The sequence below is a fragment of the Amphiura filiformis genome, unplaced genomic scaffold (assembly GCF_039555335.1).
Source record: "Amphiura filiformis unplaced genomic scaffold, Afil_fr2py scaffold_22, whole genome shotgun sequence".
NCBI lineage: Eukaryota > Metazoa > Echinodermata > Ophiuroidea > Amphilepidida > Amphiuridae > Amphiura > Amphiura filiformis.
In genome coordinates this window covers 1130560-1154818 of record NW_027305486.1, presented here as the reverse complement: position 1 = coordinate 1154818, position 24259 = coordinate 1130560, and the positions used below count along the sequence as shown (strand labels likewise).

The following is a 24259-nucleotide window of genomic DNA, read 5'->3' as shown; positions in this document are numbered from 1 at the left end:
CTGAAAGCTGAAGTGAACAAGGTTATCTGCTGTAACTATTTCTATCTGAATCGATATGTTGAGAAACTAGTGAACATTTAGGGACATAGAACATAGTCATTCTAGAGCCAAAATTATGAAGAAGAAGAATTGCTGAAAAGATTAGAGGGACATACAGCGTAACGCAGATTATGTAAAGTAAAACTTTTTCCATGGACGCTATTTTATAACACACAACAGAGTTGCTTCAGTTTTACCGCATGGATATCGGGGAAATGACACTGACATATTAAGCAGTAAGGGAATTGTGCTTATATAATATATAATATATAATATATAATATATAATATATAATATATAATATATATTCTAAATATATTCTCCTTGTGTGTATTTCTTTTCAGATTGTTTTTCATTTGATAATCGATATTACAGAGCTTATGAATCAAGCAACACATTTAGAATAGATGTTGTAAAGAAAGGATACATAGGCCATGTTTCAACTAATGTCAGTAAGTTCTCACAAAACATATCTCTATTTAATACGGATTTATCACAGAATTAGTAAAACAAGAACAAAAAATCAAAACCAAAAAAAACGTAAAAAAAGTTTTAAAAACCCCAAAAACAACAACAACAAAAAATAACGCTATTAAAATGCGCAATTTTGAACTTTTTTCCTGTTGGAAAAAACAATTGTAAAAAACAAAAACAATAGCAAAACAAAGAAAAACTAGCCAAAAAAATCGCAGTAAAATGTATAACTTTTTTAAAAACTTTTATTCTCATTTAGGTCGAAATTCACCTTACAAAATAAAACTTGACATAAAGTACACATATTTATTTGTTCAAATTTGATCATTCCCTGACGATTTCTAGTTTTTATATTCTGACATCTATTCAGAATTCTTATACATATGTTATGATCACTAATGTTAACACTCCTCTCTTTCCAAGCATATCAGACACATCAAGCAACAGCTGTAGATAATATCGACTTCACTCCTGTATCTGGATATTTGGATTTCACCAGTGATATCCACACAATGTATATTCCGGACTTAACCATACACCAGGATGGGGAACAAGAAAACCAGGAGCAGTTCTTCATTTCGCTCAATGTAGGGGAGCCTGGCCACCTGTGCCAACCGTCTACGGCTACCGTTATTATAGAGAGTACCGATGGTAGGTATTGATTATGATGATGACGACGACAATGGTTACTAACTATTAAAATTCGACCCAGCCGGTTAAATTTCATTGTTGGTAAACGTTGTTAAGATGGGGCAAAACCGCTAAAAAATGAGATTTACTTTGATTATCTAATACCTTTTTTCTCATGACTTACTCATCATCTTATTATTAATTTAATACCCCTTTCAGTGTGGTGTCCGAGCAATTATTGTGTTAACGGAGGGGAATGTGTTGTCACAGAATACAACGGCTACTTTTGTCGGTGAGTGTTACGTAATCAGTTATTTTTAGATTAATCGAAAAGTCATTAACATGTACCCTCACTTTGTTACCTTTTAGATCGCATTCATATGTAACAGAAATACCATTTACTCAACTTAAGGGGTGGGGTATGAACGTTTGGACAGTATTTATTGTGGGACATTAGAGCACATCAGACATATCGAATTACATTCTGAATACGAAGATTGTCCTTCTGATATCAAATAATTTAGATTTTTTGAAATTTGCAATGCAATACACATTTAATGGCAAATGAATAAAAATTGATATTTTTGATATTTAACAGTACTCTAAGTAAACTTTATAAATCTGATGATTTATACTTAAAGTGTATGTAAGTGGGATGAAAAGCCGACGATCAATTGAAAACTTTGACCTTTCGTATTGAAGATATTTATTTTTTTACAAAAACACCAAAAAATGTAGGTCTTTTTGGGAAAAAAATCCATATCTTCAATAAAAAAAGGTCCACATTTTCAATTGATCGTCGGGTTTTCCTCCCAGCTGCATACACTTTAAGAATATGTCGAGGACTGTTATATATCAAAAATGTGAAAAATATCGAATTTTAATAATTTGTCGTAAAATGTGTATTATATCGTGAATTTCAAAAATGAAAATTATTTGATATCAGAAAGACATTCCTTGTATTCAGAATGCAATTCGATATGTCAGATGTGCTCTCATATCCCACAAAAAATACTGTCGAAACGCCCAAAACGCTCATTCCAGATCCCTTAACTACATTTTAAACAAATGATTCATTTATTGTGTCCTGCAAAGTTTACACATATATTTATCTCGATGACGTGTTTGGGGCTCGAGCAAACTGACATAATTATGAAAACATTGAGAGAGAAAAAAAAAACAGGACTCAGCGGGGAATGAACCCCGGTAGCTGGATTACCGGTACAGAGTCTTACCACTGTACTACCCGAGTTCACAGTCGGTACTCGGGAAATCTCAACTTATGTCCCCATAACTCTCTCATTGTGTCTCAGCGGCCAATTGTATATTAAATAATGGAGAAGGAGGCGGCCTATATGCTTCAACAGGTAATAAACTTCACCCTAGTAGGGCGTAAGACAATGTGAGACACAAATTAATATATGCGAGGATCGGATATAAACGATACAAGCCCGAGAAATTATTACTGTTCACATTTCTAATTCCATTTTAAGGAAAATGCTATACTTTTGTAACGAGAAATTAAGACCAAGAATACTTTTTTTATTATTACCATTTTAATAGGTGCCCCCAAGGATTTGAAGGAACTCAGTGTGAAAGACTAGCAGGTACGGATATTCAATGATGTCAATCACTAGTGGAAATTTAAAACCGATGAGAATTGAACAAAAGTATGAGAATTTAAAATTTTGAATAATTGGTCGTGGAGGTAATAGAATTAAGTCTAGAACGTTGTAAAATAAATCATTTACACTCTGTCGAGATTCAATGTCCTTATTGTGTGCAATATAGGGCCTAAGGTGACCAGAAGACGAAGTATATGCTCAAATGCAAACTTCTAGAAAGTCATACAAGTCTAAGAATACCTGCAAAATTGTTATATGATTTTGTTTTGATAAAAAAACAAAAATTTATTTTTCAGTTTTGTGTAATCCAGAATGCCGCAATAACGGTTTGTGTGTTGGACGCGATAGATGTCTTTGCCAACCTGGGTTTGATGGGGATCACTGTCAATTTTGTAAGTTATATCAGTGTCTGCGAATAAAGAGGGAAAATGATGATGATTCTTTTTTTTTGTTTAATTTTTGATAACTGTAAACCTGCCATTGGTCGATATAAATGTACGCGTTCGGTGCCCTGGACCATCACAAAGATATGAATAGTTTGTTTCCAAAAGTGCTTAAACATTTTGTTCAGTTCAGTTCAAGCCCATTGATTTTACTTGTTGGCTTAAAAATAGTGGGTTTTATTCAAATTTACAAAAAAAATACCAAGGTCCATATCTTCGGACCCGAACATGCTACGGATGTGGAACGAAGGTTAAAATGTGCAATTTGAAATTTTTTTTCATGTGTTGCAATGGTTGTTGACAGTAGGAAGAAATATATTACTTAGTCCCAATGTCAAAAAACAATAACACTTTATAGTTTATTTTGTCAGATAAAGCATATCTCTATTCTATTCTCTTTTTAAGTTCTGTTTTTTATTGTACTATACAGCTTTATGCCAACAGCAATGCCTCAACAATGGGATATGCGTCGGACCTAACACATGTCATTGTCAGATCGGGTACACTGGACAGGCATGTGAACAAAGTGAGTACTTTTACCAGTGATGGTTACATACAACTATTTATAATTATGTTCAATAAAATGATCTTTTATAGAGTGTTTTTAATCTAATAAGACCATCTTAATTTAAGAGTTCGTCTCAATGCCCTTCCCAAGTTCAAAACCTATAATGCGGGTTTTAGGGTTTTTTTAAACTTTTTTCTATCTTTGGGAAGAGCTTTTTGATAAGAATTGATCACCTTCTCATCTTTCAAGGAGGTTTCACTGTATAATTTATTGGGGTCAGACATGATATTTTTGTGTGGTGGATTTGAAAAATAAAATAAATAAAACAGGGAAAGAAACTGAGATGAATAATTTATTGAGATTAACGATTTAGGCTATTATTTTGAGGTCTGACGAGGTCAGACATGATAATTTGTGTGGTGGATTTGAAAAAAGAAACAGGGAAAAACGGAAATCTACTCAATCCTGTGGGAATAACGCGCAAAAGCATTTTACTAATGTGCGCGGGGGCTGTTAGACGAACTATTAAATTAAGATGGCCTAATCTTTTGTGAAGATACCCTGAGAACTTGTCTATAGACTTTCGCTTTGAAAAAAAACCCGTTAACAGCCTTAGTTTGACACTATCTATCTTATAAATTGCATAAATTGATTTCTTTAAAAAATAATTAGTGATGTGTCCAGAAAGCTACTGTGAAAATGACGGGAAATGCGTGGCTACAAATACTGGCTTCTATTGTCGGTGAGTCTAAATACCGTGTAAATTGTGTAAGGATTTCTGTAATTTTACAAAAGAATGTAAGCAGCCTTGGTGAACGTATCAGATGTCAGGATACGTTAGTTCATCATTTAGAAGAGCGTGAAATATATATTTTCACATAAGGATTATCTATAAAAACACCCTTATTTACTATAATAGTATCTACCATAATCCAATCCAAATGACATAATTTTTTCTTGCAAATTACAATTTTAATCATGCTTGAAAGTTTCGCATGAGATTATATTTAAAATCTTTAATAGTATTCTGTCTGCAAGTAATTTACTTTAAAAGAGGGCACTGCATGTTCTATAATTTTGCAAATTTTATGGAAATTCCTGGTAAAACACATATTTGGCTGTTACCATGATTCAAGTCGTAAAATTATGACACATCTTCTAATTTAAGCTGTTTTATTTCAATAGATGCCCAGATGGATTTGATGGGAGTCGATGTGATAAAGTTGTTGGTAAGATCTTTGTTGTGTTTTTATTTTAGTAAGCATTTTTGGTCACTAAAATAAAAAGTATATGACACTTTATCAATAAATGTTTTACCAATGAAGAAATTGAACTGTACGAGTAATTTCCTACACGACCACTAAGAAACATAGAAATCGTTGTTGGACGTATATAAACTCGTTTCGTTGCATGAACATAACGTTGACACTAAGGTGCGTTGTTATTTTCTAGCTTTTTGTCCAGAAGAATGTCAAAACAATGGAATTTGTGTTGGATACAGCAGGTGTCTTTGTCAGCCGCCATATGCCGGTGATGTGTGCGAAAAGAGTAAGTAGCATGAAAATATACCCAATATAAGTAGTCAAATAAACATCACAAAAAAAGTAACTAAACCCCCTTAAATAATGACCATGGTTTCAAAAACGGGTGTTTGTATTACAAATCTATCAAATGCGTTGGAAGCAGAATTTATTTCTGCACATTTTGACACCTAATTTGCAAGAATTGCCAGCGTACATTTAAATCAATATACCCCAAGATTTGAAAGTTGCAGTAAATTGTATTGATTTTGAATTCAGTGTAATGGGAGAAAATCTGTGTAATGATATCTGAGTGTTTTTGTATTGTAAAAATTTGTATGTAAGTGCAACTTTCAAATCTGGACCTCACTTCATTAAATTGACTGGTGTTTTATTGTTTTCTGGGCTATCGTATCAAATGAGGTGTCAAAATGCGCTGATTTGTAATGCAATATCCCCTTTTTGAATAATGGCCATTATTTAAGGGGGGTTAGTTACTTTTTTTAGATGTTTATGACACCAACAAACATGGCATACTGCAGTTACTGTCCGTTTTCCTATACACAACACACAGTGCTCTCACCATTGACGCGCGACCTTTACAAATAGTGTATGTTAGAAGTATATTGCATTTGCCTAGTTAACATCACTGTGTGAAAAATAACCGGCCAATATTTAAACTATTCTCCAAACTTCTAGCAAATATATTTCTCTAACATGACCTAAAATTACAGCTAGGTTAGATGTTCAGAAATAGTCGCCCTTTCGTAAAATATGAGTGAGGGCAAGGCATAGCTAGCTCATAGCTAGCCAACTCCCCGTGTTAATTGAATAGAGATTTGACCGAAAATATTGAGCTATATTGGTAACGGACCGCTCAGTTCTGAAGGATGCCACAAAAAAAACGGTACAAGCTACATTTAAACTATTCTATTAAATTCTAAAAAATATAGTTTTGTAACATGTCCTAAATTTTTAGCTAATTTACGTGTTTGGAAATAGTCGCACTTTTGTGTTTTAGGAAGGATATGTAAACGACAGATAACACCAAAAATATGAAGAAATTATTTCCAAACCGTGTTAAGTCAACAATCATTATGTTGCTCATTTTCAAGAATGCTGGTTACAAAAAGCAGACCATTGTCTCATTTCGTGAACAAAGCTCCACATACCATTGTTTCCTTGCGTTTCCTTTATAATCGGTTACCCAACTGAAGCTGTATTATACCAGTTCATTGCGATACCGCACATATAAAACAGACACATGTGCACAACCAGAGAAGATCCGATTTAATCAGTTGAGCTGTTTCAATGAGTGTTATCTTGGTTTAATAGCTTTTAATGAGGTTTAAGTCCTGCAAAGGTCGAGGTGAATTCTACTGTAGACATGACTGCATCATGGTAACATCACTCGCTACATAGGAGTACATATCACTTTTAGCAGTACACCTTCCCATAATATCAGTGGTAAATATTCACTCCGATTGCATGTACGGAAGAATACTCATGCATGTACCCACCATGACAGGAAAAAGTGGAATTTACATTAGTTACTGAAGTTAGTCAAATGAGTAGCAATACAGTTAAACGCAATTCTAAAGATAATCATCACGATAAAAGAGAACCACTTTATGAAATAATCCTCTTTCACACGCACCTCATCGGCTATAGTCCATTTGGCATCACTTTTATTTTATATACAATTTTAATTTTTTTTACACTTGTGCTGGGATCACTGAATGAGACTTTAACTTAAAAGTAATACCTAAATTGACAAAAAATGTCCGTAACCCTCATGAATAGTTAATACAGCGAAATTTTGGTAGTATATAGCGTGCCAAAACAATGTCATGCTATCAATTGTTTCATAATTTTGTTACTTTTTAATGTGTACTACAGTGGTTTGTCCACATAATTATTGTCAGAATGGAGGTGAATGCGTAACTACAGACACCGCTTTTAGCTGTCAGTAAGTATAACTTAAAAAATTACAAAGTTCATTTTAGAGACAAAAGGGAGTCAATCGTTGAAAATACGTTCAGAACTGTTTAAAAGGGGGTCATTTGGTGACATCCGAACAAAAAAGGGTTCATATTGGGCAAAAGGGAGATATGAATAGGGTTCCCTGTGGCCACATATCCATGTGACCCATTTTCAGTGAGTGTCCCCAGGGGCTCTGGGTGGAACTCTTTGAGATGGATCTGTGAAAAGAAGCTACATGCATTTATTATGGAATCCTATCAATTAAGGGGATACTACAACCCTGGTCAAGTTTGTGCCTATTTTTGCATTTTTCTCAAAAATTATAGCACATTTGTGGTGACAAGTAAGATATGTATATTATGGGGGCAATGACTACAACTACTACACTGAAAATTCAGCAACTCAAGGCAAGTAGTTATTGATTTATTGATTAACTATTGGTTTCCCTCATTTTTGACTGTAACTCCACAACTGTTGTCTGTGTTGAAATAAAATTTCCAGTGCAGTAGTTGTAATCCTTGCCCCTATAATATGTATATCTTACTTGTCACCAATGCGCTATAATGTTTGAGAAAAATGCAAAAATAGGCACAAAATTGGGCAGGGGTGTAGTACCCCCTTAACAGCTCAGCTACTTACCTCAAAATTGACATATTTGCTGTGTATTTCTATTGTAGATGTACTAATGGTTATGAGGGTGACCGATGTGAACAAACAACAGGTTGGTTCAGCATTATACCTTAATTACTTTTTAAAATAGATCGATAAATTAACAGATATATGTAGCCCTATTTGTTTTACACATATGGACCAAATTATAGCGTCACCTAGATTTCATTATCATTGAGGTATATGACTTTTTATTGTTTCGGAGAAGAGCAGATAGGGTAACTACTTGATTATATTTTTACATGTTCATACTACATACTCTGAAAATGTTAGAAAATTCGCACGATTGCGTTTTTTTAAATCACATTTTTGTTCCTAAAATGGGGGTTATAGCGCCCTCAACGGGCACTCTCTCCATAGGGCTACATGTAAAGACCAGTTACAGACAAATGGCCCTAAAATATAACGGACTCGTTCATTTTTCCTCAAAGTTGGCATATGATGTAGATTTAACATCTGGAATGTAATGCAAGTGGTGTCGTTGCTGCTCTTCTAAATTCATTTTTAAAATGTCCGCCCAGACCATTGCGTTCAGTTACAATGGTTCATTATGTAAACAAGAGACCGTTTTAAACAGTGTTAAAAGTGGCATCTGAGTGAGTTATGTAAGCTATCCACCAGTGGAGCTTCTGCAACCCCTACGCAGAACTTCCGATAGTGGATTATCTGCGCACGGTGGACGCAAGGAATCCACAGTCGGATTTTCTGCGCACGTGCACTGAAAATCCCCTCCGTATATAGTTCCGGTGGAGTAATTCTGCGCACGGTCGCAGAGAATCCACAGTCGGACTTTCGGCGCACGTGCGCAGAAACTCCCCTCCATATATAGCTCCGATGGAGTAATTCTGCGCACGGTCGCAGGGAATCCACTGACGGATTTTCGGCGCACGATTTAATCATCTCATGAATTGTTATGATTTAACATTATTAAATGGTAGAAAGTTAAAATATTATTTTAGGGCCTATATATGTTTAGAGTCAGTTCTGCGCATCAAGTTTCATGTTTAAAAAACATAACTTAGAAAGTAAGAAATATTATATATATTTTTAGAGTCAGAACGGTGCAGTATTTCTGCGCACGGTCGCAGGGAATCCACGGACGGATTTTTGCCGCACGTTATAATCATCTCATGAATTGTTATTATTTATTTTTATTAAATGGTATAGAGTAAGAAATATATTAAATCATAACAATTCAAGAAAAACGTGCGCCGAAAATCCGTCAGTAGATTCCCTGCGACCGTGCGCAGAATTACTCCACCGTATTAAAAATAAACTCTACAAATTTATACATTTCATACTTTTTAAGTTATTCTTTTTAAACACGAGACATTTGATGCCCAGAACCGTAACTTCTGACTCTAAAAATATAGGCCTAAATAATATTTCTTACTTTCTACCCTTTATCTTATCACTTATTAAACATTCTAGGGTAGGCAAATATTAAATCATAACAATTCAAGAAAAACGTGCGCCGAAAATCCGTCAGTGGATTCCCTGCGACCGTGCGCAGAAATACTCCACCGGCGCCTATATACGGAGGGGAGTTTCTGCGCACGTGCGCCGAAAATCCGTTAGTGGATTCCCTGCGACCATGCGCAGAAATACTCCACCATATTAAAAATAAACTCTAAAAATGTGTACATTTCAAACTTTCTAAGTTATTCTTTTTAAACACGAGACATTTGATGCGCGGAACCGTAACTTCTGACTCTAAAAATATAGGCCTAAATAATATTTCTTACTTTCTACCCTTTTTATCTTATCACTTGTTAAACATTCTAGGGTAGGCAAATATTAAATCATAACAATTCAAAGAAAACGTGCGCCGAAAATCCGTCAGTGGATTCCCTGCGACCGTGCGCAGAAATACTCCACCGGCGCCATGATATACGGAGGTGAAATTCAGCGCACGTGCGCCGAAAATCCGTCAGTGGATTCCCTGCGACCGTGCGCAGAAATACTCCACCGGCGCCTATATACGGAGGGGAGTTTCAGCGCACGTGCGCCGAAAATCCGACTGTGGATTCCCTGCGTCCACCGTGCGCAGTTAATCCACTAACGGAAGTTCTGCGTAGGGGTCGCAGAAGCTCCACTGGTGGATTATGTACATACATGTCTGAGTCCATAAGAGTCAACTCTACAATACAGTAGGACAGGCCTGTTCATGTGTTTCAAGTTGTTACAGAAAAACTGACTGCTATGGATCAGGTGCAACTTTTAAAACGGTCTCTTTTCTTGCACAATTAACCATTGTGACCGAACGCAATGATGTGTGACGCTATAAATTGGTCCACAGGGGAAAAACAAACGAGCTATAAATATCTTTTTACATTTTTACATTTCGTAAAATATTTTCCGAACCTATAAGTTGTGGACCCTATATAATACCATTATATGAAGAGTTTGGTTCCAAAAAGGCTGTTTAGTGTAAAATTCATTTGTAGATATTCCTAAGAGTAGCAGTAACCTTGCCAATCTTATAACATTGGACCACAATAATAGTTATAACATTTTTTTGGTTATCTTAAGAAGACTGAAATGGGAAAAACTCTGTGATCGTCGTTTGAAACACCTTAATATTATGGTCTACAAAAGTCTTACTGGCAGTCTACTCTCTAATCTGTGTAATATTTTTAATACTGTTTCTGACATTCATAGTTACTGGACATGAGCTGGTTTTCAAGAAAATTTGGTCCTATCTCTTTGTCGCATCACATCTGACAGTAGAAAAATTTAGTTATAGGGGGGCTTTAGCATTCAACAACCTCCAAAACTGCTGCAAAGGTACCACTTCCAGCCAAGCTTGGAACTTTTAAAAGAATTGTTAACAATTTTGATGATAAATAATAAGATAATAAATAATAAATAAATATATTAATCTTTAAAAAATGCAAATCTCTTTAACCTTCTGCGAAGAAGAAAATGATCAATATAAAATGATATTATTGTTTTTGTTCCAAAAGAAGATAAATCCAATGATAACAATTTTTGAACTTTGCATTGGATATTCTTAGGGGATAAAATGATGTTGAAAATAGTACTTACATGTAGACATGTTACTTACGTATTGTAAATAGGGTATCCAAAACAAGGAAATTTGGTGTTTAGGGTCCTTTGAGACAAATGTAGCATTTAATAAAGGTTAAAAGTTAAAAACTGTTGAATTTGTGTTTTCACAGTTATCATGAAGGGTTTTAGAGTCAAAATGTTACTGATTTACTTGCTTCTAATGGCGGCAAAAATAATGTCAATACTTATTTAGGGTATGAAATTGCACTTGTCATACTTGTTTAGGGGTGCATTTGGGCAGACTTCGTAAATACTTGTTTAGGGTGATATTTGAAACTTCGTGGCCACGCATGATACCCACTGTCAATGACCAGCGCCCCCGGGGTATTATTAGTCGAACCGATCTGAGTATTAGCCAAATATAGAGGGCTCCTCGAACAGGCCTCGAAATAAGAAGAAAAATCCAAGGGTCCTCTGGACCCTTGCCTTTAAAATTTCAAGGGTCCTCGTCAATTTTCAAGGGTCCGACCCCAGACCCATGCCTTTGAAATTTCAAAAGAGAGAATTAACTACGGGGATCACGGTATGTAGCTTGTAGAAAATTGAAAACCCTAGTTGAAAACTTGATGAGAAACTAAAATGAAAGTGTACTCAAGGAGCTGGACCTATTATGTGAACCAGATTTTCCAGTGGAAAAAACTAGGATTTCCTGCTTTTGGCATGGTTCAATTTTTACGGGTCACACGGACCCGTACCGCTTTGCGGGTCCGCCTACTTTCACAGGTATTTGACGCAAGGACGCGCCTTATTTCGAGCGCTGCAAAATGCAGGTAACCATTAGCGAATATCTCGTATGGTATGTAGTTTTTACTGACACCAGTCTTTTATATATCCATACCCATGCAGATTTTTTTATTTCTTAATCAAGGTTTATCCGGAGGAGCTATCGGTGGTATTGCTGTGGGATCTTTAGTAGGGTTACTCACCATCGCCGCTGCGGTTACCTGTCTAATGATGATACATAAAGGCACATTTGCACCGAAGTCACCTATTTCTCCAGCCAATCCTGGATTTCCACCCATTAATTATGACCCAAATTTAGAGAATATGCCTCAGTTTATGAACACTTTAGATGGCAATGCCATACTTATGGATGGAATGTCGGTAAGTTGTCCTGTTATGTTATATATTAAGCAGTGTTTCATACTTTAATATAGCGCGGACTAAAAGCGTTTCAATTGAATAAGATATTACTTTCTTGATGAAATCAACACTATTATTGATTTGAGTAAGATAATTGCACTCTCATGATAAAAGGTTGGCATTAGTTTTCAAGAACTACAATTCGCGCTATTCGCCCCTGACACATTTGGTTATGAAACGTGAAAGAATCCACCGGTAACCAGAAATTTGACACATCGAGGGCTTGGTGCCACAAGGTCCTATCTGCATTTTGGCCATTTTGAGAAAATCAGCTTTGAAAATTTTGCCCTGTTTCAAATTGATTGTAGAGTGTTACTTGATAGGAAACAGTGTTGTAAACAGGCTTAATACCTGCCCAATTTAATCAGGAACATGTTTTTTACCTATTTCGAAGTGTGAGCATGACATTGTTTTAAATATTGTTTATTATTAATGTGCATGTGCAGATAGGACCTTGTGGCACTAAGCAATTTGAAGAAAACCACACTTAGGCCCTGTTGCTTTGCTTTGAATTGCTGTATTTCTGTTGATAACATAGTAGTCATGGTAGTGTACAAACAATATTTTCATTTAAATTGGGGTGCACTTGCACATACTAAGTAATTATAGTGTTGAATATTCAAATTAATTTGCACATTGATCTTCAAAGTAGGTAAATGTCCCAAAATAATTTTGAGATCACAAGCTTCTGCATTATACACTTCAAATGAAAAGTAATGAATTAAGAAAACATTATGCCAATCATGTAAAATGTGTGATATGAATGAAGTAATCATTATTATTTGCATATCACATAATTTCATTATGAAAACATCACAGCTAATATGCAAATCTGTTCGTAAAAATTAAATACAAAGATGAGAACTGTCAGTGATGGATAAAAATCAATTTAAGCCATGTTTAAAATCTTCTTGTAATGTAAGATATTATGGAAATGACTGGTACAGTAGTTAGTTTAAAGCACCAGGATGGTATTTCTCGCTATTCAATGATTGAGCCACAAAGTCCTATCTGCATTATAAGCTATAATATAGTATAAAAAATATGATGCAAAATGTTTGAGCCAGAAGGTCCCATCTGCCAGATGGGACCTTGTGGCCCTAAAGAAAGTGGCTAAATGCAGATAGGCCAAACGTATTTTTGGTGGTATCAAGCCCAACTGGTATTATAATCATTAGTTAGTACTATCAGCTGGTTCTCAGTGTTGTAAGGATCATATTGGTACCAAAATCTCATTTTGGCCAAAAATGCAGATATGACTCGACATTATGGGCGCCGCCATCGGGATGCTGAGGGAAGGAGGGAGAGGGGGAGGGTAACAGCGCGTCCGTTAGCCCTCCACGCAATCAGCAGATCGTACTGTACTCGTTCCAGCACGACTTACGCTACGGGTTATTCAAGGATCATAGTTCAGGGTAATGTCGGCTTGCAGAGCTTCAGTATAACATAGTCCGCTGTCATTTCCCACTTTGATTATTTCCTGCTACTCCGCATCGCTTCACACCCAATGCGTAGCTAGGGCTTTTAGCGCCCAGGGCAAAGGATACATAATGATGCCCTCCGATTCTTGAAACATAAATTTGGACAAATAGGGCCTACCACTAATTAATTTTGGTTATAATACAGTTGAATATCAAATTTGGCACAGATGTAGAGTGTACAATGCTGATTATTTCTTGATATGGGATTAAGTGAAACATTTCAATATGACTTCAGATATTTAGGTTGAAAAACATACTTTTTATGTGATTTTACCACAATTTTTACCCAAAAGTGTCAATATTACAGAGGATATAACTTCCTCAAGGATCCTCCGCAGTAAATTTGAATCTTCTCCGTTACGTAGCTGTGGAATTGCCAATATACTGTGGACATAAGTACATGCTGTGACACTAAGGACGAACCTTCTCTACACTTTTATGAAAAATCCATCTCTGTCGACATTTCAAATGACGAAACTCACATACCGCAATAATTGTTTTCAAAACTGCCGCTAAAGAAAGCATAGTTTAAATTCTTTATTCTCCTCCACCTTGACATTACTCTCAATAATTTGCCATGGACAAGGAAAGACTAGGAGGTAAACATTGAACATAGTCGTTTTTTTATTGTATAAACGGCAAGTCCAAGAAAAACAATCGGTTGTTTTTCATTAAACGTGTTCCAAAGGCTAGGCATAAAGATTAAGAATCAAATTTGATCTTCAGTTGGTGTTTCATAATCATTATGCCCGGGCCAGGGGTGAAAGCGCTATTTGCATATATACACATTGTTAGATTGGTTGGCATTAGTTTTCAAGAACTACAATTCGCGCTATTCGCCCCTGACACATTTGGTTATGAAACGTGAAAGAATCCACATTGACACATCGAGGGCTTGGTGCCACAAGGTCCTATCTGCATTTTGGCCATTTTGAGAAAATCAGATTTGAAAATTTTGCCCTGTTTTAAATTGATTGTAGAGTGTTACGTGATAGGAAACAGTGTTGTAAACATGCTTAATACCTGCCCAATTTAATCAGGAACATGTTTTTTTTACCTATTTCGAAGTGTGAACATGACATGTTTTTAAAATATTGTTTATTATTAATGTGCATGTGCAGATAGGACCTTGTGGCACTAAGCAATTTGAAGAAAACCACACTTAAGCCCTGTTGCTTTGCTTTGAATTGCTGTATTTCTGTTGATAACATAGCAGTCATGGTAGTGTACAAACAATATTTTCATTTAAATTGGGGTGCACTTGCACATACTAAGTAATTATAGTGTTGAATATTCAAATTAATTTGCACATTGATCTTCAAAGTAGGTAAATGTCCCAAAATAAATTTGAGATCACAAGCTTCTGCATTATACACTTCAAATGAAAAGTAATGAATTAAGAAAACATTATGCCAATCATGTAAAATGTGTGATATGAATGAAGTAATCATTATTATTTGCATATAACATAATTTCATTATGAAAACATCACAGCTAATATGCAAATCTGTTCGTAAAAATTAAATACAAAGATGAGAACTGACTCAAATTAAACTTGGAGGTCAGTGATGGATAAAAATCAATTTAAGCCATGTTTAAAATCTTCTTGTAATGTAAGATATTATGGAACTGACTGGGGCAGTTGTTAGTTTAAACATGGAAGAAAGAGATGAGAAGGAACCACAACGACTTCGATCGGCCAAGTTTTAATCCGCTTATCTATTGACGCCTGAAAAGAAAAGCTATCAATGGTACCTCCTTTCATGTATGATCCATTTACCGCGATCGATGCTTGGCGAAATCATTACTGGAAAAAAACCATAACAAACCCATCCACGAACAAACAAACGCTACCCGGAAGTAAGATTCTGGAATTTCACTGATGCTCTGAACATGTATAGTAGCTTTGTTTTGGGATCTACAGTCAAACTGTTTTCTTGATCGTATTGTGTAGAAAATGTCCTTTAAAACATCGAAAAGGTCGTCAAAATCGGCCGTTTTTTTGCTGAGTTTCAGCTTTAGCAAATAAGGTAAGATTTTGTTGACTTTGTCGATGAAAAATAGATGTAAAATGTTCTTAAATAATGCATAATGTTCCGGTTGAGTCCGGTACATAAAACCTGTTTAATTTAATAGTTTATATGTGTATAATCGTAACTAGCTAACTCGTTTTAGTGCCAAAGACTGCCAACTCTGAGAAAAAAGTCATCAAAGTTCGGGAAAATTGAGCAAAATGGAAAAAAAGATGTAGGCCATCAATGACCGATGATCACGTCACCAGTACAGAGAAAATCCTATAGGGTGCTTGCACGGAAGGTCATTAGTTCAAATCATCCTTCAGACACACTCCAGAAGACATGCAAATACATGGAGTACAATACCAATCACCTATTTAACGCGGGGTATTGATCAAAGTAAATCCTCATGAATAACAATGTCAATTAAATGTCGGTAAAGGGAGTGGACAAAGTGAATGCGTTCGTTGTGGTTCCTTCTTATCTCTTTCTTCCATGGTTTAAAGCACCAGGATGGTATTTCTTGCTATTCAATGATTGAGCCACAAAGTCCTATCTGCATTATAAGCTATAATATAGTATAAGAAATATGACGCAAAATGTTTGAGCCAGAAGGTCCCATCTGCCAGATGGGACCTTGTGGCCCTAAAGAAAGTGGCTAAATGCAGATAGGCCAAACGTATTTTTGGTGGTATCAAGCCCAACTGGTATTATAATCATTAGTTAGTACTATCAGCTGGTTCTCAGTGTTGTAAGGATCATTTTGGCCAAAAATGCAGATATGACTCGACATTATGGGCGCCGCCATCGGGATGCTGAGGGAAGGAGGGAGAGTGGGAGGGTAACAGCGCGTCCGTTAGCCCTCCACGCAATCAGCAGATCGTACTGTACTCGTTCCAGCACGGCTTACGCTACGGGTTATTCAAGGATCATAGTTCAGGGTAATGTCGGCTTGCAGAGCTTCAGTATAACATAGTCCGCTGTCATTTCCCACTTTGATTATTTCCTGCTACTCCGCATCGCTTCACACCCAATGCGTAGCTAGGGCTTGTGGCGCCCAGGGCAAAGGATACATAATGATGCCCTCCGATTCTTGAAACATAAATTTGGACAAATAGGGCCTACCACTAATTAATTTTGGTTATAATACAGTTGAATATTGGTCTAAAATTGATCTTTCAAATGATCTTGTACTGAAATGCGCGCAAATATTTTGACACTTTCATCGCTTGGATGGGCGCAGAATCGATCCTGAATTGGCTAATAATAAATATATAAATATATAAATAAATACATAAATACGCCAACAACTGGGGGTTTGCTGTGTGGCGGGAGGTACTCATTGTCGGTTAAATGGACTCAAATTGAAGGAATTAATTTGCATATTTGTGACTACCAAACCAACCTTTTTAGCTTCCTTTTATGGTCCTATAACACATTCAAGATGTTTACAAAAAATAATTCCCGGCACTCCGCCATATTCAAGGTTAAAGGTCAACACATTAGTGAAATTTCAAAGTTGCTCAAGAAGGAATCGTTTGCACTGCTTTGTTATTGACAAATTGGCCAATAAAGGTCAATCCTCATTACATCCTATTGACCACAACCTATGTTGTGATGTTTCTCAGGTAACGAAACATCCTACATGGTTACAAACATTCCTTATTTGACTTTTTTTTTTTCATGACAAGCAATTTGAGACAAATTTCATTGAAATCGGAGCATTTTTAATTTTGGCTCCTGTTTGGCCAAAAAAACTGACCATACACAGTGTTCTTGAGACCAGTCCCCAAGATTTGACCTTTTTGCTTATAACTCAAGAAAGGTATGTCGCAGGTAGGTCAAACTATACTTTTTCTGAGTCATTGCAATGAGATAAATAATTTGGTGAGCTTGAACGTTTATAACTTGATCTAGTATTCAGCAACATACTGCAAATACAAGGTGTCCCAGAATGATTTATACCGTGTTTGAACAAAATATCAAAAATATATAGTCAAGAGTGTACCTAATTTTAATAAGTGCAATACAATGACACACATATCTCCTACTTATTCTGTGACTTTCATGGAAATAGCTTGATTTGTTTTGTGACATTGCTATTACTGAAAATGGACGAAAACTGCATGCGTGTAATTTACAGCGCAAAGGTACATGTATCATAACACATGGTCCCTTATCACCATCGTCCAGCCGCACTGTGCAATATATTGGAGAAATCCTACACCAAATTTGGCACAGATGTAGAGTGTACAATGCTGAATATTTCTTGATATGGGATTAAGTGAAACATTTCAATATGACTTCAGATATTTAGGTTGAAAAACATACTTTTTATGTGATTTTTACCACAATTTTTACCCAAAAGTGTCAATATTACAGAGGATATAACTTCCTCAAGGATCCTCCGCAGTAAATTTGAATCTTCTCCGTTACGTAGCTGTGGAATTGCCAATATACTGTGGACATAAGTACATGCTGTGACACTAAGGACGAACCTTCTACACTTTTATGAAAAATCCATCTCTGTCGACATTTCAAATGACGAAACTCACATACCGCAATAATTGTTTTCAAAACTGCCGCTAAAGAAAGCATAGTTTAAATTCTTTATTCTCCTCCACCTTGACATTACTCTCAATAATTTGCAATGGACAAGGAAAGACTAGGAGGTAAACATTGAACATAGTCGTTTTTTTATTGTATAAACGGCAAGTCCAAGAAAAACAATCGGTTGTTTTTCATTAAACGTGTTCCAAAGGCTAGGCATAAAGATTAAGAATCAAATTTGATCTTCAGTTGGTGCTTCATAATCAGTATGCCCGGGCCAGGGGTGAAAGCGCTATTTGCATATATACACATTGTTAGATTGGATATTCTTAGTATTAAGCAATGATTTCGACTCATCATCAACTATATCATAACAGAATAAGATAATGATTTTCGTCGAAATTGCACAAGTTATGAAAGTGAAGAGAGAAGTTTAAAATTCAATTTCACAATTCTCAATGAGAAACACACATGTTTTCTTACTATATAGTATTAATATGTTGTATTTAAAGTGTACTTTCGATTGGTCTTGTATGATGAAATAGGGAAGGAAAACGTTTGGTGTCGAAATAATTGCATGCATTTACTCTTTTCAAATAGGTTTTATATGATTTCCCCTTTACGATATGACGGTTTAAAATGGTATCGAGACTTTTGGGACACCCTGTTTGTATTAAAGTGTTGTTGTACAAATAAATATAACTTTTTTATGCCACTCAAAATATATAAAAAAATTCTTGGATAAATTAACATTCGTCACTATGCATACTCAATTAAAATAAATTGTAATATTTCTCTGTTCTTGACCTATTACAGCTACAGTATCTTCGTCAACCTGATGTATACTATTAAAAACTGTATGCAGCTACATTGGTCATGCCATGTTGAATCATGGCCAATACATTCGTTACTACAAAACAGATTGACTACATGTAATATGAGGGCAAGTATCAGGCGATCTGGAAACTACAACAAACCTACTAAAGCTCGAAGCCAGGGGGCTGAGTACCATCGAATATAACAAGCAATACTTAAACGATAGCCTCACCATTTTTCGAGCAGTCAGTATTTGTGACATAGATTTTTGTTGTTGTAAAAACTAGAAAATTATATTCCAAACTGACCAGCAGGGAACCAAAGGATGGATTCAAAAAATGCGACACAACATCCAATGAGCAATGATGAGGGGTAAAAACAAATGTACACAAAGTTAAAAAAAAAAGTTTCAAAAAGACAAAACTGTTTTCTTTAACAAGGGAGTAAGAGACCAGCGCTGTAGTAGATGTATAGATGTAGAGACAAGTTCGTGAAGTGCGTATATCAGTGTATGTAAACGATATTGTAGTATTTGTACCAGATCAAAAGCATGTATATAGGCCAAGTTTTATAAATATTTTACGTGGAATTTTCTATTGTATCAGGTCTGAAACTAAATTCAACAAAAACAAAAGCCATGTTGATTGGATCTTGTAAAATAAGTCAAATAAAGTTATATGATTTAAGATGGAAATTGTACCCCAATAATACTGTAAAATCACTCGGTGTGATTTTAGTAGTACCAAGTAGGTGAATGACATACCTGAGAACTGGGAGGGAAAGATAATGAAGATTCCAAATCTTATTCACACCTGGTAAAAGAGAGACCTGACGACGGTCGGCAACTACCAATAGTAGCCCTTCATGAAAATACAACTTTCCCGGTATAAATCATTCCGGGACACCCTGTATTTGGAACACTTCTCTTGTAACTGCAAACCATTAAAAAGTATGGGTGGAAATAAAACAATAATCTTCTTTGGAAACAGGAAAAACACAAATCTTTCTGTAACAGACATCTTGTTTGGATTTATTAAGTGAGAAGAAAACCAGTTGAATATTTGCAGCAGCATTGAAAAGCAGCAGCATTTGAAGAGTTTGTTTCCAAAAGGCGCTAAATCCAATAGCTGCCTTGTGTCACATTTTTATATTATATTTCAACATTTGTAAAGTTTAAATGACATTTAACGATTGGAATGGATATGTTTGTAACTCTAGCTTATTTTCGAACTATTTTCAAAATCATTTTGTCCCCTAAAAATTCTCCAATGCAAAGTTTTAAAATGGCTGCCATTGGATTTAGTTCCTTTTGGGAACAAAAATAATTATTTTCTTTTATATTTATTGTTTTCGTCTTCGCACATGGGAGGTTAAAGAGATTTGCAATTATTTTAGTGGTCCAATGTTGGCAAGATTACTTCTACTCTTAGAAATATCTCCAATTGAATTTTACATAAAGCAGCCTTTGGATTTTGCGCCTTTTGAAAACAAACTCTTCATTTAATAAACTTGGTTGTACCTACTAGGAGACATTTTTCTGTGAAAAAATCCGTGACCAGTTGAATAATCTGTGAAAAATCTGTGTTAGATCACAAATTATTCACCGATTTTTCACGCGATCACAGATTTATGTCCCAGATATAAGCTATGTATCAGTGATAAGCTATGTATCAGTAAATATAAATATGGAAAGCTTTCCAATCTGTTGGTTTTACTTTAAAAGAATTGCATTTATTAGTAAGTTAGGATTGCATGTAGTGGTAATGGGAATACTGTATAAATTGTAAAGAGAAATGAAATACAAAGGGTAATAAACAATATTATAGCCTCACTGTAGTGAAATAGATTTCAGTTTACATGAACTACGATCTTGCAAACCATGCATATAAAGATGTCATATTCGGCAGATGAATAAAACTTACAGTGCTACTAAATCTATGCTATATAGCGGCATTTTAATAGTAGCCCCATTCTAGTAGAAAAAGAGAGTCAAGTTCAGAATTACTCAGAGCTGCTAAAAAACTCACACCAACGTGATCCTCTGGTAATAAGAATTCAGAAAAAGTATACTTTGACCTATCCACTGGAGGCGAAAATGCCCAATTTTCTCTGATTTTGATGAAACTGGTCTCAAATTATTTGTCTTGTTGCAAGAAATCAGAAAAAGAATCTTGGGTGTTTTCTTATCCAGGTAACCCAACAATTCTCCAGGTCAAATTGAATTAATGGAACTTAATGCGACTCAACGGGTATTGTCGATTTTGATGTGTTACTGAGGTATCGAAACATCCCACATAAACAATGCGATTTATAAAGCGCCTTTTACAAAAGTAGGCAAAGCGCTAAATGAGAGAAAGACAAGAAAGGAAAAAGAGCTAATGAGTGGGAAAGAGGTGGGTTTTTTAGGAGATTCTTGAACGTGGTAATATTTTCTTGACCTCGGACAGTGGTGGGCAACTCAATCCAAATAACACAAGCTATTATTTTTCTGATTTATCATGGAAAGACCAATAATATTACAATTTTCAACAAAATCCGAGTATCTTTTAATTTTGCTCCTAGTGTTGACAAATTAAACTTATGACGTCACAATGTTACCGTTTTGCTCAAAACCCCATAACAATACATCGTAGATAGGTCAAACTATACTTTTTCTGAATTACTCTAATTAAATTTGAACTTGACCTCTGTGTTAAAGTTAAACGACCATTTCCCACCAAATAAGAGTACTGTTTAAATACCTTTGCCTATATTGATCACTGCAATAAATATTTTATCTCTGCCAAATACAGCAAATTTAGCATGATTTGTACGATTAGTAAGGGAATTTATTGGATTATTTTTGAATAAACCTGAAATGAATGGATGAAATAGTCTGCCCTGCAAGAATTGCTCGTCATACACGAATGAGCGAACACAAAGAAGAGGTCACAGTCATTGTACAGTACCCATTAGCGTCAGGGCCGTGGTACACGGTAATTATAAGCTACAATTAGCAGTCGAACGGAGCTTACAGCTTTAAATCAAAGCTCTCATCATTCCCGGTTCCAAAATCGTCCAAAGTCGAAAAAATGGCAGCTAAAGAACAAGAAACCCATGGAGAGACCGCTGATCAATTCGCAATGAAATTACACGGCCATGTAATGAGTAGTTACATAACGGTTGGTATTGCGTTTGGTGATCGGCTTGGTTTATTCGAGCTAATGGCTACGTTTGACGGATCAAAAATGGCAGGAGAGATAGCCACCGCAGCAAAATTAAAAGAACGGTGAGTATTTGACTTACATCTTAAGCCTAATATTAATTGGTGGGCTCTGTGTGGTTTGAAGGTCATAGGATAATGGTGGTTTCAAGTTTTAAAACTTTGTTCGATCGGGCTCAAACTTGGTTGGTGGAATTGATGATATAAGGAAAATATGTGTACGAAATGAAATACAGGTCAACCGAGGTCAAAGGTCATTTATTGGCTACATTTTAAACTGCTCCCGGTTGGGTATAAACTTTTGGACATTTTTCAAAGTCAGTCCCGATCCCCCTCTCAACTTTGTCAACAATATTTTTTTAAAGGCCGATATCTTAATTTCCAATGTTCTAATACCACAACTTGCGAACTCAATATCTTCGCTTAGAAGTGTCCGATTTCATTGGGAAAAACAGCGTTGTAGAGCAAAATATTTCTATATTCAAGATATGTGAAACACTTAACATTGATAACCTGCCCCAAAGTGTCTCTATTTGATATACCACTTCATTCATTCATTCATTCATTCATTCATTCATTCATTCATTCATTCATTCATTCATTCATTCACTAATTTCTCGATTGAGGTATTTTATTCATCTTAATCTACTGACATTTAATATTGACATTGATATTGGGCTTTAACTTGGTGGGTGGAATCCTTCGGATAAGGGGAGCATGCGAAAGATTTAAATAGAGGTCATCCGAGGTTAAAGATCAGCAGGAGCTTAATTTTAAATCTCGTCCCATTAGGCAATCAACTTGGTGAAAGGAATCCTCGATATGAAAGGCATTAAATCATAACAGACAAAGCACAAAAGATCGGATAACTCTGCTGAGTATAATTTGTCGTTCATGTGCTGAAGAAATTTGAAGTGTGCGAATGACTGGTTTAAAGTCTTTAATTTCACTTTAAGATATGTTCAGGAGTGGCTTGGCCTGATGGTTATTGCTGACATAATCGAAGCTGACGACAAGGGTACTGCGTTCTTCTTACCACTACACAGACGAAAAAACTTAACAGCAGTGGGAGGAGTAGGAAACATTGGAATATCAGCAGCGGGAATTCCAACTTTTATGAAAGGCTTTGAGTACGTCATCAATGCAGCAAAAGAATCAGGACCTAATGGTAAACATTATGTATGGAACTTATTGTTTTTAAATAATAGGAGTAACGATATACTTCTTTGTGCTCTCTCTTCACAATTATTTATATATAATAAGAGTTAAGAGAATTAGATGTTACCACCAGACGGTTTAATTAGTGACGAAGGAGCACAAATGGGCTGGTATCGAGACTGGAGGGGGAACTTATCTGAGGAAAAGTCATAAGCATAGATCAGTCTATGATATAATTCAATATGAATTATACAGAGACGATTATTTAGAGGTTAATAACTGCGCATCGGTTATTTGGAGGCATTGTGAAAAATCTAAACATTTTGCCTTTGGAACCGAGGAATATCCGAGGGCGCAGCCCCGAGGGATATTCCGAGGTCCAAAGCAAAATGTTTAGATTTTTCACAATGCCCGACATATAACCGATGCAAAGTTATTAACCTCATTCATAACTTTCGTCACTTTGATCTTTTAACTTAAAAAATAACACAAAATTTTCCTCAAAAGTTTGTAAAAATAAACAATTTTTACATCTTCCCTTTTACAAACTCGATCAGGCAAAAACAAAACGACCAATAACAAAAGTGCGTATCAGAATCTGTGCAAATATGGTAGCGCGCAATCCAAATACGGCAGCCAGCGCGCGCGCAGTTCGTTGGACGCACAATACGGCGCACGCAGAAGTCAATTGTGTGCGACATTGGAACAATTACGCATTTTGCGGTCAATTGTGAGATATTAATGACCTCGATTTGCGTTCGCGTTTTCACAAATAATAAAATATGATTGGATCGCACGCATCGCGTTTATTAATGAGGTTATGAATGTCTGTTATTTTGAAGAAAAAACAATCTAATTTGTTAGGTTTTCCGCAAGGTGCTACGGCTGATGTGTTCTGGCCGTGGATGGACAGTTTTACAGAAGCACTGAT

General features: G+C 35.7%; 1 long non-coding RNA gene across 1 annotated transcript; it reads left to right on the top strand.

The window, feature by feature from the left end:
* Nucleotides 1–1373: 1373 nt before the first annotated feature.
* On the top strand, nt 1374–3158 carry LOC140143540 (uncharacterized). Its single transcript, XR_011857762.1, has 3 exons — nt 1374–1435; nt 2707–2750; nt 3065–3158. It is a non-coding gene; the product is annotated as an uncharacterized lncRNA (long non-coding RNA).
* The last annotated feature ends 21101 nt before the right edge of the window (nt 3159–24259 follow it).